The sequence below is a fragment of the Eptatretus burgeri genome, chromosome 11, assembly GCF_056783735.1.
Source record: "Eptatretus burgeri isolate ZD-2024b chromosome 11, Ebu_testis_v1, whole genome shotgun sequence".
NCBI classification, from domain to species: Eukaryota; Metazoa; Chordata; class Myxini; order Myxiniformes; family Myxinidae; genus Eptatretus; species Eptatretus burgeri.
In genome coordinates, this window is record NC_140971.1 from 92,321,686 (window position 1) to 92,341,794 (window position 20,109).

General features: G+C 50.4%; 1 protein-coding gene across 1 annotated transcript in view; it reads left to right on the plus strand.

Moving 5' to 3' along the window:
• The first annotated feature begins 13,734 nt into the window (after positions 1 to 13,734).
• The window catches only part of LOC147017657 (LIM domain transcription factor LMO4-like), a 61,079-nt gene continuing 54,704 nt past the window's right edge, over positions 13,735 to 20,109 (plus strand). The window contains exon 1 of the mRNA XM_085847403.1: positions 13,735 to 13,998. The gene's annotated coding sequence lies outside the window, so the exon portion shown is untranslated. The remainder of the gene's footprint in view (positions 13,999 to 20,109) is intronic.

Below are 20,109 nucleotides of genomic sequence, written 5' to 3' on the forward strand. Positions count from 1 at the left end.
CTCCTTTTAAAGATAATTTAGGGGCTGCTCAACACGAAAATGCAAAGTAAGCCTTACCAAAATGGTGACTTCCAAGAAATTTATCCTTCGTACAGACCACAGTCCCCTGACCACACTACTGTCTTCGAAAGGTCTTAGTCGAGCTGGAATGAGAATTGTACATTGGTCTGCACACTTACTCTCGTTTAACTACGAAATTGTATACAAACCTGGCCATCAAAATGTGACTGCAGACTGTTTATCACGGTCAACACTCCCCATGACAGAGCCTTACCACGAACCAGATGTAGAAATGGTGGCTTTAGAGTCCGGTGACTGCGCTGCTGTACCTGTGGAACAAGTGAAGGAAACTTGCAATCGATGCCCTATTCTACAGAGGGTGTGAGGATATGTCTCCAGAGGATGGCCTTGCAATGCGAAGGGTATTGACCCAAATGTATTGACTTCCGGTTCTGGGTTTGGAGCATTGGCAGGTCTCCTTGGGTGCTCCCTGCTGACGATCTCAAAGTTAAGTTTCCGGTCGTTATCTGTCCCGTTTTAACTGTTCATTTTCTCACCTACATGTTACTGTGTGTTCCTAGTTTGGTTTTGTTTCAAAAATCGTGCTATTTTGTGAGATTTCGTCGAACTTGTCTTACTGGGTACTTGAGGCCTATCCTTGAGGCTTGAGGCCTACCTTTTGTTCCCCTCGGTGTACGATCGTGTTTATTTGCTTTTTCTCCCCATTATCTTCAATTTCTTTCTTTCGCACTTTCTTCACGACCCCCATCCCAACTAATCACTCTATTTCTTATCTTTTAAAAAAAAAACGCCACCTTTCTCTGATTCTTCTTCTTCATCTCCTCTTCCTCTGCCTCCTCTTCTTCTTCCTCAAAATTTCTACAACACTTCCATGACCTCATCTGTTGAAAACTCTCTCAAACATTAATAATAATAACAAAAACGATCTCTTATAATGCTTCATCTTCCTCTTTCACACGTGTGGTACTCTTTACTGTTGGGTAGTCGATCCAGTCGAAAAAAAAAAAGTTTTTTTTAATTTGAAATTTGTTCTACCCTTATTATCAATTTTTCCATCGATATGTTTGTCTCTCTGTCTGCCTGTCTGTCTGTCTGTCTGTCTGTCTGTCTGTTTGGTCCAGTGCTCCGTTAATACAATGGCGATTTCGATGAAACTTGGTTGGTAGGTTCATACCATGACCGAGTTGTGTGCAAATGAGAACCGTTGCTATGGACACCACCATTGCCTGCAACGGGACTTTGATATTTTAGAAAAATCATAAAAAAATTATTTTTTCGAAAATCAAAAATCGGGCCAGGAGCGACTGTGGGCAGTACATTCAGCCATATTGTCAAAAATTTCCAGCCGAATCCTATGAAAACTGTCGGAGAAGATAGACTTTGAATGAACCCTGGTCGAAAACAATAAAAAAACGAAGTTCGTTATATCTCAGAGACCATGAGCCAGATATACATGAAACTGCTATGGTAGGTTCATGGTATGCCCTAGTTATGTGTGAGAAAGAACCGTTGTTACGGACCCTCCGTTGCCTCGCAACGGCCGAAAAACCTCTAAATGTGGGGGTATTTTAACGAAAAAATAATCTGCAGCATTAACCTTTGAAGCTAGAATCATGAATTTTCTTGTGCTTAATCCTCAGGTCATTCCCCATCGAACGGGCACATAACGTCAGGTTCTATTGGGTAGTCGACTACCCATGTCTGCCTACCGGCTTGTATCATAATGCACTACTCTTCTCCTATTTAAACAGACTGCTCTCAATTCGACCTTTCCTTCATACCTTGCCTAAAAAATCCAACTGTTACAGCGTTTCTTCTCTCCATTCTCTGAATTCACCTTTATTGCATCGCTCAAGAAATGTGTTTAATCGCATAACTGACCTAAAACTTTTTTTAAAAACCCCAGTTTGCTATGAATGTTCGCTTTCCATCAACCATTCTTTTTTTTCCAACTTCAGTGCCAACTCCCCTCTCTCACCCCTCACGCTCAAAGCAACTATCCCACTCTTCTCCCTCCAAGCCTCCCTCTCACCTCTCTCAAAAAACTCCCCCCTCGCCTTTCTCCCACCATTCATCCTCCTCACTCATCCTTCCCAAAGTTGCCCCCCTCTCCCATCCACAAAGCTGCCTCCTTCCACTGCCCTCTCACCTCCATCTCTTCACTCCACCTCCTCAAATCCTCAACTGCCTTCTTCCCCCTCTCTTGTCACCCCTCTACCCCAGCACCACAGAGCCTTTTCTCCTCCTCATTCGGCCCCCTCTCCGAGCTATTCTGCAATCCCCCACACTCTTTCAACAACACTCCTTACCCCCCTCCTCATCCCTTTTCCTACCCTCTCCCTCCCCCACCCCCTGCACCCAAAGCCTCCTCCCCTAAATCTTCATGAAAAGTATGGACCTCAAATATCCGGGGCCTTCGCTCAAACCTTTCAGATCTTTCCATACAGGTTGCCACTGACAAACCAGACATAATCTGCCTAACAGAAACTTTCCTCCCCCAAGATGTGTCTGACTCCCAAGTATCTCTCCCTGGTTACTCCCTCCTCCGGTTTGACAGACCTGAGCCTCGCCCTGGTGGAGGAGTTGCTCTCTTCATCAAAGACTCGATTCCTCACTCTGCATGCACTGCCCTCACTCCCCCACACCCCCAGGAATACCTCTGGCTACGGCTTCCCCTCAACTCCCACCTCATGTTTATATGTGCACTGTACCGTCCACCTCACAGTGATGACTCCATCTACACCTCACTATCTGAAAACATGGACCAACTTCTATCTTCTCATCCAAACTCTCTCTTCCTCATATGTGGTGACTTCAATTGTCATCATGCCAGTTGGCTAGGTGTGGGTACCTCTCTCACCTGCGATGGCACCTCAGCAAAAGCTTTCTGCGACTCATTGGGACTGACTCAATCGGTCAACTTCCCTACCCGGATCTCAACCAATTAAATGGTACTCCATCTCTTCTGGATCTGATTTTGACAAATTTCCCTGACAATATCTGCTGTTCTTCCTTCGCTCCAATCGGTTCTTCTGACCACGTCCTTGTCAAAGTGGACATCTCTCTGGCTATTATCAGAGAAACACCTCACCGCCGTCGAGTCTGGCATTTCACTCAAGCCGACTGGCATGGTCTCCAAGCAGCCCTCAAACTTATAGACTGGTCTGCTATCTCTACTTTCTCAAACATCAACTCATCCTGGGAATTCTTTCAAAGAAACTTGCTCTCCCTCATGCACAGATTTATTCCCTCTCGTCTTCAGTTGTCCTACCCTTCCTCCCGCCCTTGGTTCACTGAAGCTTCTGGTGAGGCAGTTGTCCTGAAACAACTTGCCTTTGCCTCATGGAAAGCAAACCCAACTGAGGGCAATCTCAGTTCCTTCCATAAAGCTCAGAACAAGTGTGTATCTACCCTCAGGAGAGCCAGAAAACAACATCTTTCTCATCTCAAGTCTGAACTCTCAAACCTCTCTCCCTCCTCAAAATCCTGGTGGTGTCTAATCAAATCTGTTTCTGGTGTATGTTCCCCCTCCATCCCCTCCCTTACCTCAAATGGCCGCACTGCTGATACCACATGTGAAAAAGCTGAATGCCTAAACTCGGTGTTTGCAGCTAAATCTTGTGTCCAAAACCCATCACTTTCTCTACCCACCTTACCCATTCGCACCCAACCGTCCCTGCACTCTGTGTCCTTTTCTCCTGACAAGGTGGAGAGCTTGCTGTCACACCTTGACTCAGATTCTGCAACCGGTCCAGACGGCATCAGCCCACGTGTGCCAAAGCCTGCTCTTCTGCTCTTGCTCACCCTCTCTCTGTTCTATTCACCCTCTCATTTGCTCAAGGTAATCTGCCATCTGCTTGGAAATCAGCAAACATTACCACCCTGCACAAAAAAGGTGCAAAAACAGATCCCTGCAACGACAGACCAATCATCCTTCTCCCAATCATCAGCAAGGTTATGGAATCCATCATCGCTTCAGACATCAAATCCTTCCTCTTCTCCAATGGCTTGATTTCTGATCATCAATTTGGTTTCAGACCAGGTCACTCTACCCTGGATATGCTGCTTCTGCTCTCCCAACAATGGATGGAAGCCCTCAATGCCAGACAGGAAATCCGAGCCGTATCCCTGGAGATATCACGTGCTTTTGACACGGTCTGGCACCCTGCCCTGCTCACCAAACTCTCTTTCTATGGTATCCACGGCCATCTCCATTCATGGCTCACAGACTTCCTCTCCTGTCGCAGTCAACGTGTAGCCCTAAATGGAGTTGTTTCATCCCCCCTTCCTGTCCAGGCTGGAGTTCCTCAAGGTAGCGTTCTGGGCCCTGTTCTTTTTCTGGTTTTCATCAATGATCTCTCCGACTCTCTGGAAAATCCTTTATATCTCTTTGCTGATGACTCCACCCTCTGCCGTACCATCGGTCATCACTCAGACTGGCAAGCAGCAGCTTCTTTGCTCACAGCTGATCTGGATAAAATCACAAATTGGTCCAACACGTGGGACATGTCTTCCAATCCGGACAAATCTCACACTCTCACTATGTCTCTTCGAAAGGACTGTTAAGAAACCCCCGCCCCCATCCACTTTCTCAACAATCCTCTGGAAGAAGTCCTTTCTTTCAAGGTTCTGTGTCTCACTATCTGCCATGACCTTTCCTGGGAAAGCCACATTTCAAACCTCGCCTCCAAAGCCAGTCGCGGACTGGGAATCCTCCATCGTACAAGGTCCTTCCTCGGCCCACCTGAGCTCCTGACCACTTACAAAGCTTTTGTCTGCAGCCTGATGGAGTACTGCTCTCCCCTCTGGGCTGGTGCTCCTGCCTCGCACCTTTCGCGGCTTCACGCTGTTGAAACCAAGGCATTTCCGATCATTGGCATCTCCCACAATGAGGCTGAGTCTTTGGGCCTCTCACTCAATCACCGCAGGTTGGTCAGTGGTCTTTCTGTCTTCTGCCGTCTCCTCTCCAACCTCGCCCCCCCTGCTCTCTCTGCGATTTGTCCCCACCACATTTCCGCAGGGCGCTCAAGGTCCGCCAACAACCCCCTTCTGGTAAAACTACCAAAATCACGAATCACTGCTCACCTTCACTCTTTCTTTCCTCTTTTTTCCCGCCTTTGTAATAAACTCCCTCACTCTATTCATTCCCATTCTTCCCTCCAGGCCTTCAAAACAGCTATTCACCACCACCTCTTATCATCCCCCATCCAAATCCTCGATCTTTTCCACCCCCGATAATCCACCCAAGCCCACCTCCTTCAAATTCCCTGCTTTCTTTCCTGAAAGTCCCTGTAATGTCCATCTCTATTCCCCATGTTCCCCGTTCCATCCCTCTCCCTTCCACAGATCTCCTAATGTCTCTGTTCCCCACTATTTTGTCCTTCCCACTCCCTCCCCTCCTGTCTCATGCCCCCTTGATGTGCGTTGTGTGTTCCCTCTCATACGAGCCTCGGTAAGGTATACCAAAAAAATAAATAAAAGTACTTCCCTACTTTCGCATTCGGAATGAACTGGCTGTACTGGAGGATTACTTGATTCGGGGCACTCACCGTGTGATAGTGCTGAGAGAACTTCAACCCAAGTTAATCCAGCTTGCCCATGATGTTTATCAAGGTATTGTAAGGACTAAACAAAGGCTGCGTGACCTACTGGTGGCCAAGGATGGACCCCCACGTGGAAGTTGCCATCAAGTCGTGCATTACTTGCCAAATGTATGATAAAACAGCTGTCGCTCAGGTACCACCTTTGCAACCAGTTCCGCTCCCTAATGCAGCTTGGGAAAAGCTTGCCATCAATATAGTGGGACCACTTGATAACGGCCAAATGGGCTGTCACTATGCCATTACCTTCATTGATTACTTCAGCAAATGGCCAGAAGTAGCCTTTACGTCCCAAGTAACATCTGTTACAGTTATCAAGTTCCCAACTACAGTATTCAGTCGTGAAGGACATCTGCGGGAACTTATCTCTGACAATGGATCTCAGTTTGTTTCAACTGAGTTTGAAACATTCCTGCAGGAAAGAAACGTCAAACACTGCCGTCGTTCTATCTATTACCCACAAGTCAACGGGGAGATATAAAGCTTCAACAGAGTGTTTCAGGACTGTTTACATCCTGCAAATCTCGAAGGGAAGCCCTGGAAATCATTCGTACCCAACTTCTTGCAAACGTATCGAGCAACAAGACATGCAACAACTCATCAGACCCCTGCTGAACAGACCCCATGGAGGTACATTGCACACCAAGTTGCACATTGTGGACGGTCACATCGGCGTACCTGCTGCAACACTCGAGGATGTGAGACGCTGTGTTCAACAGAAACAAGAGAAGTCTAAATGATACACAGACAAGCATCGGGGAGCGAAACCTTCCACCTTCCAATGTGGTTCTTTCGTGCGAGTTCGGAAACCTGGACTTCATGAGAAAGGACAAAACAAGTTTACTCAACCCCTCAATATCAGTGAATAGAGAGGTCCTGCTCTCTGAAAGGAAAGTGTGGAATGTAATTCATCTAGCACCTGCAATTGAGACCTCAAATGGACTTTCTGCTGGAAGTACGACTGGTTCTGAGGACTATGGGGCACATAGCCCTGTCCAACAAATGCCCCCACAAGTTTTTACCCCAGGTGTTCATTGTGGGACGAGACATCGTCGAGCCCCTGAATGGACCAAGGACTTTGTCATGTGACATGTTATCTTGCATTAGATGTTTACTAAAAAAAAAAATTTGGGGGGGGGGGGATTTATTACCAGTTGTTATTTTCCCGAAAAAAGGAATATGTGGTATTGGGAGTTGCATGAATATTAAGGAATGCATGATGAACCGGAACTTTCGAGGCGGAACCGAGAGTGACGTCAGCTGGCTGTCGAGTGAGGGCAGCAGGAGACGCCATTAAATACGGTTGAGATAAAGATCCTTCGTGTGGGCTGATTCTGCTACACACCACCTCTCAACCCCTCATGAACATCTCCCGGCATTCTCCACATGCTGTATTAATGTGATGTTTTAACGTTCCTCATTTTGTTCAATCCTGTACTGCCTCTCCCCCCCTCCTTTATCCACAAGTTCCACTATCAAACGCAAGTTGAGAACCCCCCCCCCCCACTTCTTATCTCCTTCCAAACCACCTCCTTCTCTCCACTTCCCTCCCTCCTCTCTCCCCCATCCTCCTTTCCTCACTCCCCCCCCCTCCTCCCTCCCCCACTCCTCCCTCCTTGCTCCCTCCTCTCTCCCCTCTCACCTCTCCCCCTACCCTCCATCTTTTTCTCACCCCCCCTAATATATTCATCATCAAAGCGACAGGTAATATTATAACCTCAAGAATCTCTTAATCTCAGTCGAATTTCAAAATTTAAACTTCTTTATTGACTTCAGCAGTAGTTCCGACTGCTAAACAAAAAAGTATTCATTTGTTCTACTCGGAAATCGCTTGGGTGTCTTCAGCTGCATGGTGTTTATATGACCGATTGTTGATCAGTAATCACTTGTCAAGCCAGCCATTCCTTATCAACTGTTTTGTCGAGTGCTTGCTTCAGTGCTTAAGCCACTTGATGAGCACTCTACAATATTCACACTCTCACTGAATATATCGATCGACTTGAACAATATTCAGGTCCACTCAGCTGCATTTGTCCTGCATTGTCATACGTTGCGTCGTGCAGTCACTGGCTCACCAAAAATGTGAAATTTTGTTTTACACCACATATCCCTTTTTTGTACGATCTTTCATTATACAACCCATCACTTCGGCATCGCCAAATATGTTTTAAAAATTAAACGTTTCTTTTTTAATAGTTTCTTCCTTTGTTTCATTTGAGTGTTTCCTTCACCTAAGCCACTTGGCGAGCGCTCTTCAAGCTTCGATGGCGTTCTCCGTGGCGGCATTTTTGGGTTTAGGGAGGGCAAAATAAGTTAGATGATTACAATGAGTAAAAAATGTTTTCAGTTGTTAAAAAGCAATGAATTGCCACATCACAGCAGGATAGCCGAGAGGTACTGTGATTGCTTTAAGCTGTCTAGCTTGGGAAGGAATCTCAGCCCAGCTATAAACTGTCATCCCAGTGTTTCCAGGGCAAGGTGATTCATCAATGTGTGTGCCATCTGTCAGATGGACGTTAAACTGGACGTCCCATCTGCCAGAATCCCCACTCCCCTCTTCACCTCCCCTCTCTCTCTCTACCCCTTCCCTCTCCCTCCCACCCTCTCTACACCACCCTCTACCTTTCCCACTCTCTCATTCCTCTCCTTATCCTATTCATTTCTCTCTCTCCCTTTATGACTCCTCTCCCTGCTCCACCTCCCTTCCCCCCTTTGTTAAGGACTGACGGTTTCATTTTGAATTTATAACTGTTTCCATATGGGGTAGCATGTACGAATCACATTCAGAGTGAGCCGACCGGAGGGGTGCAAAGGTCGCTGGATGTGCGAGCATGCAGGCAGATCTTTACCAAGTAGAGAGCCTGGGTTTTAAATGCTCCTGCTAGGATTTATATAAACCCCTATGGTTAAAGAGAAAATGTTGCTGTTTGGGTGCATATTATTGTCTTTCCCTTCCATTCCCCTCACGCTCCCTTCCCTTCCCCACCCCTCACACTGCATTTCCTTCCCTTCACTCCACATTTTCTTCCTGTCATGCTGCCTTACCTTCCCTTCACACTGCCTTCCCTTCCCCTCACACTGCCTTCCCTTCCCCTCATGCTCCCTTCCCTTCCCCTCACACTGCCTTGCCTTGCCTTCATGTTGCCTTGCCTTCCCTTCTCCTCACACTGCCTTCCCTTCCCCTCACACTGCCGTCCCTTCCCCTCACACTGCCTTCCTTTGCCCTCATGCTGTCTTACCTTCCCCTCATGCTGTCTTACCTTCCCCTCACACTACCTTCCCTTCCTCTCACACTGCCTTCCCTTCCCCTCACACTGCCTTCCCTTCCCCTCATGTTGCCTTTCCTTGCCTTCCCCTCACACTGCCTTCCCTTCCCCTCATGCTCCCTTCCCTTCCCCTCATGTTGCCTTGCCTTGCCTTCCCCTCACACTGCCTTGCCTTCCCCTCATGTTGCCTTGCCTTCCCTTCTCCTCACACTGCCTTCCCTTCCCCTCACACTGCCTTCCCTTCCCCTCACACTGCCTTCCCTTCCCCTCACGCTCCTTTCCCTTCCCCTCACGCTCCTTTCCCTTCCCCTCACGCTCCCTTCCCTTCCCCTCACGCTCCCTTTCCTTCTCCTCATGCTGCCTTCCCTCCACTCCCGTCATGCTTACCTCCTCCCAAACCCACTCCCCTCTCCACCCCCCACAGACACCCCCCCCACAGTCTCTGCATGCTGTATTAGTGTGCTGTTTTAATGTACCCCACTTCATTCAGTCCTGTCCAACCCTCCCCCCCCACACCACCCCACCTTGTGCACAAGTCCCATGACCAAACGCAAACTGAGAACCCCTCTCCTCACGCTTACCTCTTCTCAAACCTCCTCCCCACTTCTACCCCCTCCTCACTACCCCATCCTTCTCGCTCTCAACCCCCTTCCCTGAGCATATAGTGACGTTTGGTGAGGAGTCGCTCTCGCCACCCCCACTTCCTCACTCTTCCCCCTTCCTCACCCCCTCAAGCTCCCCCATCTCTCCTCCGTCCCCTCCCCCCACCCTTTCCCTCTCCTCCCCCACCCTTTCCCTCTCCTCCCCCCACCCTTTCCCTCTCCTCCCCCCACCCTTTCCCTCTCCTCCCCCCACCCTTTCCCTCTCCTCCCCCCCACCCTTTCCCTCTCCTCCCCCCCACCCTTTCCCTCTCCTCCCCCCACCCTTTCCCTCTCCTCCCCCCACCCTTTCCCTCTCCTCCCCCCACCCTTTCCCTCTCCTCCCCCCACCCTTTCCCTCTCCTCCCCCCACCCTTTCCCTCTCCTCCCCCCACCCTTTCCCTCTCCTCCCTCCGCTCTCCCCTCTCCCTCTCTCCCACCTCTCTCCTCTCCTCTCCCTCTCCCTCTCCCTCTCCCTCTCCCTCCTCCCTCCTCTCTCCCCCTCCTCCCTCCTCTCTCCCTCCCTCCTCCCTCCTCTCTCTCCTCCCTCCTCTCTCTCCCCTCCCTCCTCCCTCCTCTCTCCCCTCCCTCCTCCCTCCTCTCTCCCCCTCCTCCTCCCTCCTCTCTCCCCCTCCCTCCTCCCTCCTCTCTCCCCCTCCCTCCTCCCGCCTCTCTCCCCTCCTCCTCCCTCCTCCCTCACCTCCCTCACCTCCCTCCTCTCTCCCACCTCTCTCCCCCTCCCTCCTCTCTCTCCCTTTCCCTCCTCTCCCCTCCCCTCCCCTCCTTCTTACACCCCTACCCTTAATACATCCCATCAACGGGTTGTAGTGTTGAGAATCTGGAAGCCATGAGCACACAGACATTCAGGTTCCTATAGCTTAGTTGTTTCGATAAGTATGTGTTTCTAGTGAGAATCCATCTCCTAGTCTAATGGGTGAATATATGTAAATGCGCTGTGAAGTTATTTTAATAGTCAGGTTTTCTTTTATTTAACAACACCAACGATAACAACAACACCAACGATAACAACAACACCAACGATAACAACACCAACGATAACAACACCAACGATAACAACAACTCCAAGAAATGGTATGCGACAGCCCCCCACCCAACCCTGACGAACTGAATTCCATTCCCTAATATGGACATGAATCGGCTCGTTTGGGGACTCCAAGAAATGGGATGCGACAGACCCCACCAAGGCGAACGAGTCACGCTGGAAGCGAGCCGCGCCCGAGAGGGATAAGAAGGGAAGAGAGAGACAGAAATTGGTTCCTCTTGGTTCTTGTTCATGGGTCTTGTTCGCTCTGTTCTGGTTCGGTTCTTTTGCTCTTCTTGGTTGGTGGTTGTTTGGAAGGTGGTTGGTGGTTCTTCGGGGGAATCGATGCAGCAGATTGGGAAGGATCGGCACCTCGTCTCACCAGCGCGTGTTCCGGAGCGCGAGGGGATCCGCCGGAGCTCGGGAAGCTGATCGCCCTCGCGGTGGTTGGATTCAGCTCGCCCTCGCTGGTGCCCAGTCCGAACAGCTCAAAGACCACACGAGGTGGACAGGTCCGAGGCAGAATCTGGTCTTCAGCTCGCCTTTCCATCCGAGCTGGAGACCTTAAAAAGACCATTTTTGGTCCGATTCTTTGGGTGTGTGCGTATGTGTGTTTGTGGCGTCAGTATAGTAAGTAGTGAATTGTTAAGTGCCTTGCTGTACATACGTGCTTATTAATATTCGGTTTAGCTCTGCCCTTATGTGCTCCTCTCATCCCCAATTGTGAATAAATACCACGATTGTTGAATGTTCGTTCGTGTCTATTCATTCATTGGCTTCGCGTGCTGCGTGTTAGAAAATTAGCCAGGCCGTTGCCGTTGTAACAGGATATTTTGGGACCAACGGATCTCGGCGATCAAACCGCTCGGATCGCACACGGAACGGGTACGCTAAGCGGCTCGTTCCGTACGGGAGCCGTCGAGGGTGAATTTCCCCGGTAGGTTGGACCACGTGGGTATTTAGGTAAATTGAAATTGGCAATCGACCCTACCCCACGTGGTCTGTCTATTGGCGAGTTCGGTTCAAAAAGGGACCCATACTTTTCCGGAGTTTTCCGAAGAAGTACGATCTAAATTCCCGGCGATCGGTCGAGCCGACTCTGCAGCTCCATCTCGCGGTCGTGCTCGCGGCTGACGCCCGGCCCCGCAACAGTATTTGCTGTTATCACAATAACCTGGAAAAGGGAGGGTTTGGGGACGGAAGAGCAGAGAACATTACAACAACCTGGAAAAAGGAGGTGCTTGAATGGGAGGGTGATGAATATCACAATAACCTGGAAAAGGGGAGTGGTTGGGAATGGGAGAGGGGGAAATTACAACAATCTGGAAAGGGGGAGTGGTTGGGAATGGGAGAGGAGGATAAGTACAATAACCTGGAAAAGGGGAGTGCTTGGGAATGGGAGAGGAGGAAAGTAAAACGACCTGGAAAAGGGGAGTGGTTGGGAATGGGAGAGGGGGAAATTACAACAACCTGGAAAAGGGGAGTGGTTGGGAATGGAAGAGGAGGATAAGTACAATAACCTGGAAAAGGGGAGTTCTTGGGAATGGGAGAGGGGGGAATCACAATCTGTTCAGGAGTGCTTGGGAATGGGAGAGGGGAGAAATTACAACGACCTGGAAAAGGGGAGTGGTTGGGAATGGGAGAGGGGGAAATTACAACAACCTGGAAAAGGGGAGTGGTTGGGAATGGAAGAGGAGGATAAGTACAATAACCTGGAAAAGGGGAGTTCTTGGGAATGGGAGAGGGGGGAATCACAATCTGTTCAGGAGTGCTTGGGAATGGGAGAGGGGAGAAATTACAACAACCTGGAAAAGGGGAGCGGTTGGGAATGGGAGAGGGGGATAAGTACAATAACCTGGAAAAGGGGAGTGGTTGGGAATGGAAGAGGGGGATAAGTACAATAACCTGGAAAAGGGGAGTTCTTGGGAATGGGAGAGGGAGGGAATCACAATCTTGAAAAAGGGGAGTGCTTGGGAATTCCACCCCCAGTCCTTTCCCACCATACCACATTCTCATCCCACCTACACCGCATCCTTATCGTCACCGACACACCCACACCGCACTTTCACCACACCCCCACCACACCGCATCACCCTATCTCACCTATCCAGAACTAGACAACCTAACCATCCCACTCCACCCCAATCACTCCAAAAATAATCTCCGCACATCCAACTCCAACATCCCACCTCACTCCGTCCCACCTCACTCCATCCCACCTCACTTCATCACCCCATCCCACCTCATTCCGTCACCCCATCCCACCTCACTCCGTCACCCCATCCCACCTCACTCCATCCCACCTCACTCCATCAACCCATCCCACCTCACCCCATCCCACCTCACTCCATCACCCCATCCCACCTCACTCCATCCCACCTCACTCTATCACTCCATCCCACCTCACTCCATCCCACCTCACTCCATCCCACCTCACTCCATCCCACCTCACACCATCACCCCATCCTACCTCACTCCATCACCCCCATCCCACCTCACACCATCCCACCTCACTCCATCACCCAATCCCACCTCACTCCATCCCACCTCACTCCATCCCACCTCACTCCATCACCCCATCCCACCTCACTCCATCCCACCTCACTCCATCCCACCTCACTCCATCCCCCCATCCCACCTCACTCCATCACCCCATCCCACCTCACTCCATCCCATCTCACGCCATCACCCCACCCCACCTCACTCCATCACCCCCATCCCACCTCACACCATCCCACCTCACTCCATCACCCCATCCAACCTCACCCCATCCCACCTCACTCCATCACCCCGTCCCACCTCACTCCATCACCCCATCCCACCTCACTCCATCACCCCATCCCACCTCACTCCATCACCCCATCCCACCTTCGTACTGTATCGAGAACCAGACAACTGAACCACCACCCACTGATCCCTCCAGAAACCCCCCACACTTTAGACAACCAAACTATCACCACCCAAGCTCAACTCCAATCACTCGAAAAATAACCTCCACTCACCGCCACCCCACAACACCCACCTAAAGCCGAAACCCCCCCCCCCCATTCCGCCGATCCACACCACAGGTAAACAAGAAGGCGGATTCAGAGAAGAGGTGTAACCATTACATCAAATTGCCATCAATGGTCCGACTACAGCCAATCGGCGATGTGTTGAGATGCCTATAAAGGAGCGTGGTCGGCACGCTTCTTGGACGAAGTATGAAGTGCTGGCTGTCAGTAGTCGAGGTGAAAGATAATAAAATAGATGAGGTTTTCACTTTGAGATTTCGGAGTAGTGGCTGAGGAACGAGACACATCGCAAGTAATTGTGGTTCACAAGCCGTGACCGAGACGGACCGAGGGACGAGGCGGAGCTGCTCGCCGTGTACTTGTGGCTGTGTCGCGGAGACCCCCGTGGGAGACACCACGGCAAGGAAATCTAGGTTTGTAAGTGTTTCGCACAGAGACCACTCCACTCGAGCACGCAGACTACTCTACCCTTGGCTCTCTCGAGCACGCAGAATACTCTACTCTTGGCTCTCGAGCATGCCGACTACTCTACTCTTGGCTATCTCGAGCACGTAGACTACTCTACTCTTGGCTCTCTCGAGCACGCAGAATACTCTACTCTTGGCTCTCTCGAGCACGCAGACTACTCTCTCTCTCGAGCACGCAGACTACTCTCTCTCTCGAGCACGCCGACTACTCTCTCTCTCGAGCACGCCGACTACTCTCTCTCTCGAGCACGCCGACTACTCTCTCTCTCGAGCACGCCGACTACTCTCTCTCTCGAGCACGCTGACTACTCTCTCTCGAGCACGCCGACTACTCTCTCTCGAGCACGCCGACTACTCTCTCTCTCGAGCACGCCGACTACTCTCTCTCGAGCACGCCGACTACTCTCTCTCTCGAGCACGCCGACTACTCTCTCTCTCGAGCACGCCGACTACTCTCTCTCGAGCACGCCGACTACTCAACTCTTGGCTCTCTCGAGCACGCAGAATACTCTACTCTTGGCTCTCTCGTGCACGCAGACTACTCTCTCTCTCGAGCACGCCGACTACTCTCTCTCTCGAGCACGCCGACTACTCTCTCTCGAGCACGCCGACTACTCTACTCTTGGCTCTCTCGAGCACGCCGACTACTCTCTCTCTCGAGCACGCCGACTACTCTCTCTCGAGCACACCGACTACTCTACTCTTGGCTCTCTCGAGCACGCCAACTACTCTCTCTCTCTCGAGCACGCCGACTACTCTCTCTCTCGAGCACGCCGACTACTCTCTCTCGAGCACGCCGACTACTCTCTCTCGAGCACGCCGACTACTCTCTCTCTCGAGCACGCCGACTACTCTCTCTCTCGAGCACGCCGACTACTCTCTCTCTCGAGCACGCCGACTACTCTCTCTCTCGAGCACGCCGACTACTCACTCTCTCTCGAGCACGCCGACAACTCTCTCTCGAGCACGCCGACTACTCACTCTCTCTCGAGCACGCTGACTACTCTCTCTCTCTCGAGCACGACGACTACTCACTCTCTCTCGAGCACGCTGACTACTCTCTCTCTCTCGAGCACGACGACTACTCTCTCTCTCTCGAGCACGCTGACTACTCTCTCTCTCGAGCACGACGACTACTCTCTCTCTCTCGAGCACGCTGACTACTCTACTCTTGGCTCTCTCGAACATGCAGACTACTCTACTCTTGGCTCTCTCGAGCATGCCGACTACTCTACTCTTGGCTCTCTCGAGCACGTAGACTATTCTACTCTTGGCTCTCTCAAACACGCCGACTACTCTCTCTCTCTCTCAAGCATGCCGACTACTCTACTCTTGGCTCTCTCGAACACGCCGACTACTCTACCCTTGGCTCTCTCGAGCTCGCCGACTACTCTCTCTCTCTCAAGCACGCCGACAACTCTCTCTCTCGAGCACGCCGACTACTCTCTCTCTCGAGCACGCCGACTACTCTCTCTCTCGAGCACGCCGACTACTCTCTCTCTCGAGCACGCCGACTACTCTCTCTCTCGAGCACGCCGACTACTCTCTCTCTCGAGCACGCCGACTACTCTCTCTCTCGAGCACGCCGACTACTCTCTCTCTCGAGCACGCCGACTACTCTCTCTCTCGAGCACGCCGACTACACTCTCTCTCGAGCACGCCGACTACTCTCTCTCTCTCTCTCGAGCACGACGACTACTCTCTCTCTCTCGAGCACGCTGACTACTCTCTCTCTCGAGCACGCCGACTACTCTCTCTCTCTCGAGCACGCCGACTACTCTCTCTCGAGCACGCCAACTACTCTCTCTCTCTCGAGCACGCCGACTACTCTACCCTTGGCTCTCTCGAGCATGCAGACTACTCTACTCTTGGCTCTCTCGAGCATGCCGACTACTCTACTCTTGGCTCTCTCGAGCACGTAGACTATTCTACTCTTGGCTCTCTCAAACACGCCGACTACTCTCTCTCTCTCTCAAGCATGCCGACTACTCTACTCTTGGCTCTCTCGAACACGCCGACGACTCTACCCTTGGCTCTCTCGAGCTCGCCGACTACTCTCTCTCTCTCAAGCACGCCGACAACTCTCTCTCTCGAGCACGCCGACTACTCTCTCTCTCGAGCACGCCGACTACTCTCTCTCTCGAGCACGCCGACTACTCTCTCTCTCGAGCACGCCGACTACTCTCTCTCTCGAGCACGCCGACTACTCACTCTCTCTCTCTCGAGCACGCCGACTACTCACTCTCTCTCTCTCGAGCACGCCGACTACTCTCTCTCTCTCTCTCGAGCACGACGACTACTCTCTCTCTCTCGAGCACGCTGACTACTCTCTCTCTCGAGCACGCCGACTACTCTCTCTCTCTCGAGCACGCCGACTACTCTCTCTCGAGCACGCCAACTACTCTCTCTCTCGAGCACGCCGACTACTCTACCCTTGGCTCTCTCGAGCATGCAGACTACTCTACTCTTGGCTCTCTCGAGCATGCCGACTACTCTACTCTTGGCTCTCTCGAGCACGTAGACTATTCTACTCTTGGCTCTCTCAAACACGCCGACTACTCTCTCTCTCTCAAGCATGCCGACTACTCTACTCTTGGCTCTCTCGAACACGCCGACTACTCTACCCTTGGCTCTCTCGAGCTCGCCGACTACTCTCTCTCTCTCAAGCACGCCGACAACTCTCTCTCTCGAGCACGCCGACTACTCTCTCTCTCGAGCACGCCGACTACTCTCTCTCTCGAGCACGCCGACTACTCTCTCTCTCGAGCACGCCGACTACTCTCTCTCTCGAGCACGCCGACTACTCTCTCTCTCGAGCACGCCGACTACTCACTCTCTCTCAAGCACGCCGACAACTCTCTCTCTCTCTCGAGCACGCCGACTACTCTCTCTCTCGAGCACGCCGACAACTCTCTCTCTCGAGCACGCCGACAACTCTCTCTCTCGAGCACGCCGACTACTCTCTCTCTCTCTCGAGCACGCCGACTACTCTCTCTCTCTCGAGCACGCCGACTACTCTCTCTCTCTCGAGCACGCCGACTACTCTCTCTCTCTCGAGCACGCCGTATTATACATTCACTCTCCTCGCGACTCAGACACGTGCAGGTAGGTTAAACGATCCATTGTCGCACGGAGACAATTTGTAAGGTTTCCTTTACATTAATCTCTCGTCCTTTTAAATCTGTATTTCATTGAATGATGCATTACAAGTGAAGAACCCGTCCTAACTGACCCCCGCAGGTCTCTGTGTAGTTTAAATCCCACGGGGTTACATGCAGTTTAAATCCCACAGGGTTACGTGCACTTTAAATCCCACAGGGTTACATGTAGTTTAAATCCCACAGGGTTACGTGTAGTTTAAATCCCACAGGGTTACATGTTTAAATCCCACAGGGTTACGTGCAGTTTAAATCCCACGGGGTTATGTGTACTTTAAATCCCACGGGAGTATGTGTAGTTTAAATCCCGCGGGGTTACGTGTCGTTTAAATCCTGTGGGGTTACGTGTCGTTTAAATCCCGTGGGGTTACATGTCGTTTAAATCCCACAGGGTTACATGTGGTTGAAATCTGACAGGGTTACTTGTAGTTTAAATCCCACGGGGTTACGTGTAGTTTAAATTCCACGGGGTTACGCGTGGTTTAAATCCCGTGGGGTTGTGTGTAGTTTAAATCCCGTGGGGTTACGTATAGTTTAAATCCCACAGGGTTACGTGTAGTTTCAATCCCGAGGGGTTACGTGGTTTAAATCCCACAGGGTTACGTGTAGTTTAAATCCCACAGGGTTACGTGTAGTTTAAATCCCACGGGGTTACGTGTAGTTTAAATCCCATGGGGTTACGTGTAGTTTCAATTCCGAGGGGTTACGTGGTTTAAATCCCACAGGGTTACGTGTAGTTCAAATCCCATGGGGTTGTGTGTAGTTTAAATCCTGTGGGGTTGTGTGTAGTTTAAATCCCACAGGGTTACGTGTAGTTTAAATCCCACGGGGTTACGTGTAGTTTAAATCCCACGGGGTTACGTGTAGTTTAAATCCCATGGGGTTACGTGTAGTTTAAATCCCATGGGGTTACGTGTAGTTTCAATCCCGAGGGGTTACGTGTAGTTTAAATCCCACGGGGTTACGTGTAGTTTAAATCCCACAGGGTTACGTGTAGTTTAAATCCCACGGGGTTACGTGTAGTTTAAATCCCACGGGGTTACGTGTAGTTTAAATCCCACGGGGTTACGTGTAGTTTAAATCCCACGGGGTTACGTGTAGTTTAAATCCCATGGGGTTACGTGTAGTTTAAATCCCACAGGGTTACGTGTAGTTTAAATCCCACGGGGTTACGTGTAGTTTAAATCCCATGGGGTTACGTGTAGTTTAAATCCCATGGGGTTACGTGTAGTTTAAATCCCATGGGGTTACGTGTAGTTTCAATCCCGAGGGGTTACGTGTAGTTTAAATCCCACAGGGTTACGTGTAGTTTAAATCCCGTGGGGTTGTGTGTAGTTTAAATCCCGTGGGGTTGTGTGTAGTTTAAATCCCGTGGGGTTGCAGGTTGTTTAAATGCGTGACTGAGACGGACAGGTTGATTTTCCCTGAGAATTGGCGTATTCTCACATTACTTACTCGTAATACCCCTTCACACAGGGAGTGGTGCTATGCGACACATTTACAATGGAGAGAATTGGGATATTCCTCTCTCCATCCTCAACCTGAACCCCCAGGTCTATGACTTTTATTTTCACCCCTAAAACACACCTGTGCACATCCAAGTACAATCCTCAGGTTTCACCTCATTCTGTCCTGCAGTTCAAGAGTGCATAGCAGTCCAACAAACAGATACACTTCTTGAATTATAGTATGGTGGTGGTGGTGGTGATGATGATGATGATGATGATGATGATGATGATGATGATGTATGCTTTGATTAATATCTGGTTTTAGCCTCTAACTGCATTCATGGCAATGATTCTTCTTCGTTCGTATAGAGCACAATGCTGTATGGTGGCATCAATGGTTGAGGGCATGGCGGTGCCACTGATGCAATGCCCTCTGCTGGTTAGGGCAGGAATTTGGCCATGGCGCCGGCGATGAATGTTCGTACTACTCTTTGTGAAGGACGCTGGATATTTAATGTCCACCAATGAATGTTGGGAGACGGCATTCCCATTTAACATCCACGCAATTGACGGCACACACATCAATGAATCACCCTGCCTGTGAAACTCCCGGATGACACTTTATAGTTGGGTCGGGATTCAAACCCAGTGTATGTTGCTTTGAGGTGAGTGTTTGCACCTCTCGGCCATTGTATCATCCTATGTCAGTGATCATTTGGGGGTTTTAAGCACACGTTATCTATGCTTTTTGATTTGTTATGGCTGAAGGGATAGTAGCTTGAATCGGTCACACATACCACGCGTGCGGACACTGAATGATGATTTCTCCTGCCTGTTTGCCGAGCTAAGCTTCAGTCCATAGAAAGAGGCATTTGTCGCCTCCCCGCTGTCATCCTGCTCATACAGCTAACCTGGGTTCTAATCTCAACCCAGCTATAAACTACCATCCTGGTATTTTGCAGGCCATGCAGTGGGAGTCGTATCTGCCAGTTATAGGTGTTAAAGATCCCTTGGCGTTCTTCGTGAAGAGCAGGCGAGCCATCACCAGCACCCTAAACAAATTCCAAATTCCTGCTCTAACCTACAGGAGGCACTACATGAGTGGCACAGCTACATCCCCAGCAAATGATGCTTCAATGAAGCCATGTGGTGCATATGAAAGAAGAATCAGAAGGAGAAATTGAAAGAATTAACGCTTGGCATATAAAAAAAAAAAACCCATGGAGCAATCGAGCCTGTAAGTAATGCCCGGTAGGTGTGGGAACTTTACATGCGCTTGCCTGTATAGTCTTTCGAAACCTACCTCCACCAGACTAGCCTGCTTCCGATTTGAGAATGTAAAAGTGAGCAGCCATCAAAGCCGGAGTAACAGCTGTCAAACGAAATTTCGTATATGAAGCCAATTCAGCTCTTTGGAACACGCACGGAATGTTCAATGGCATTGCATTCCAAGAA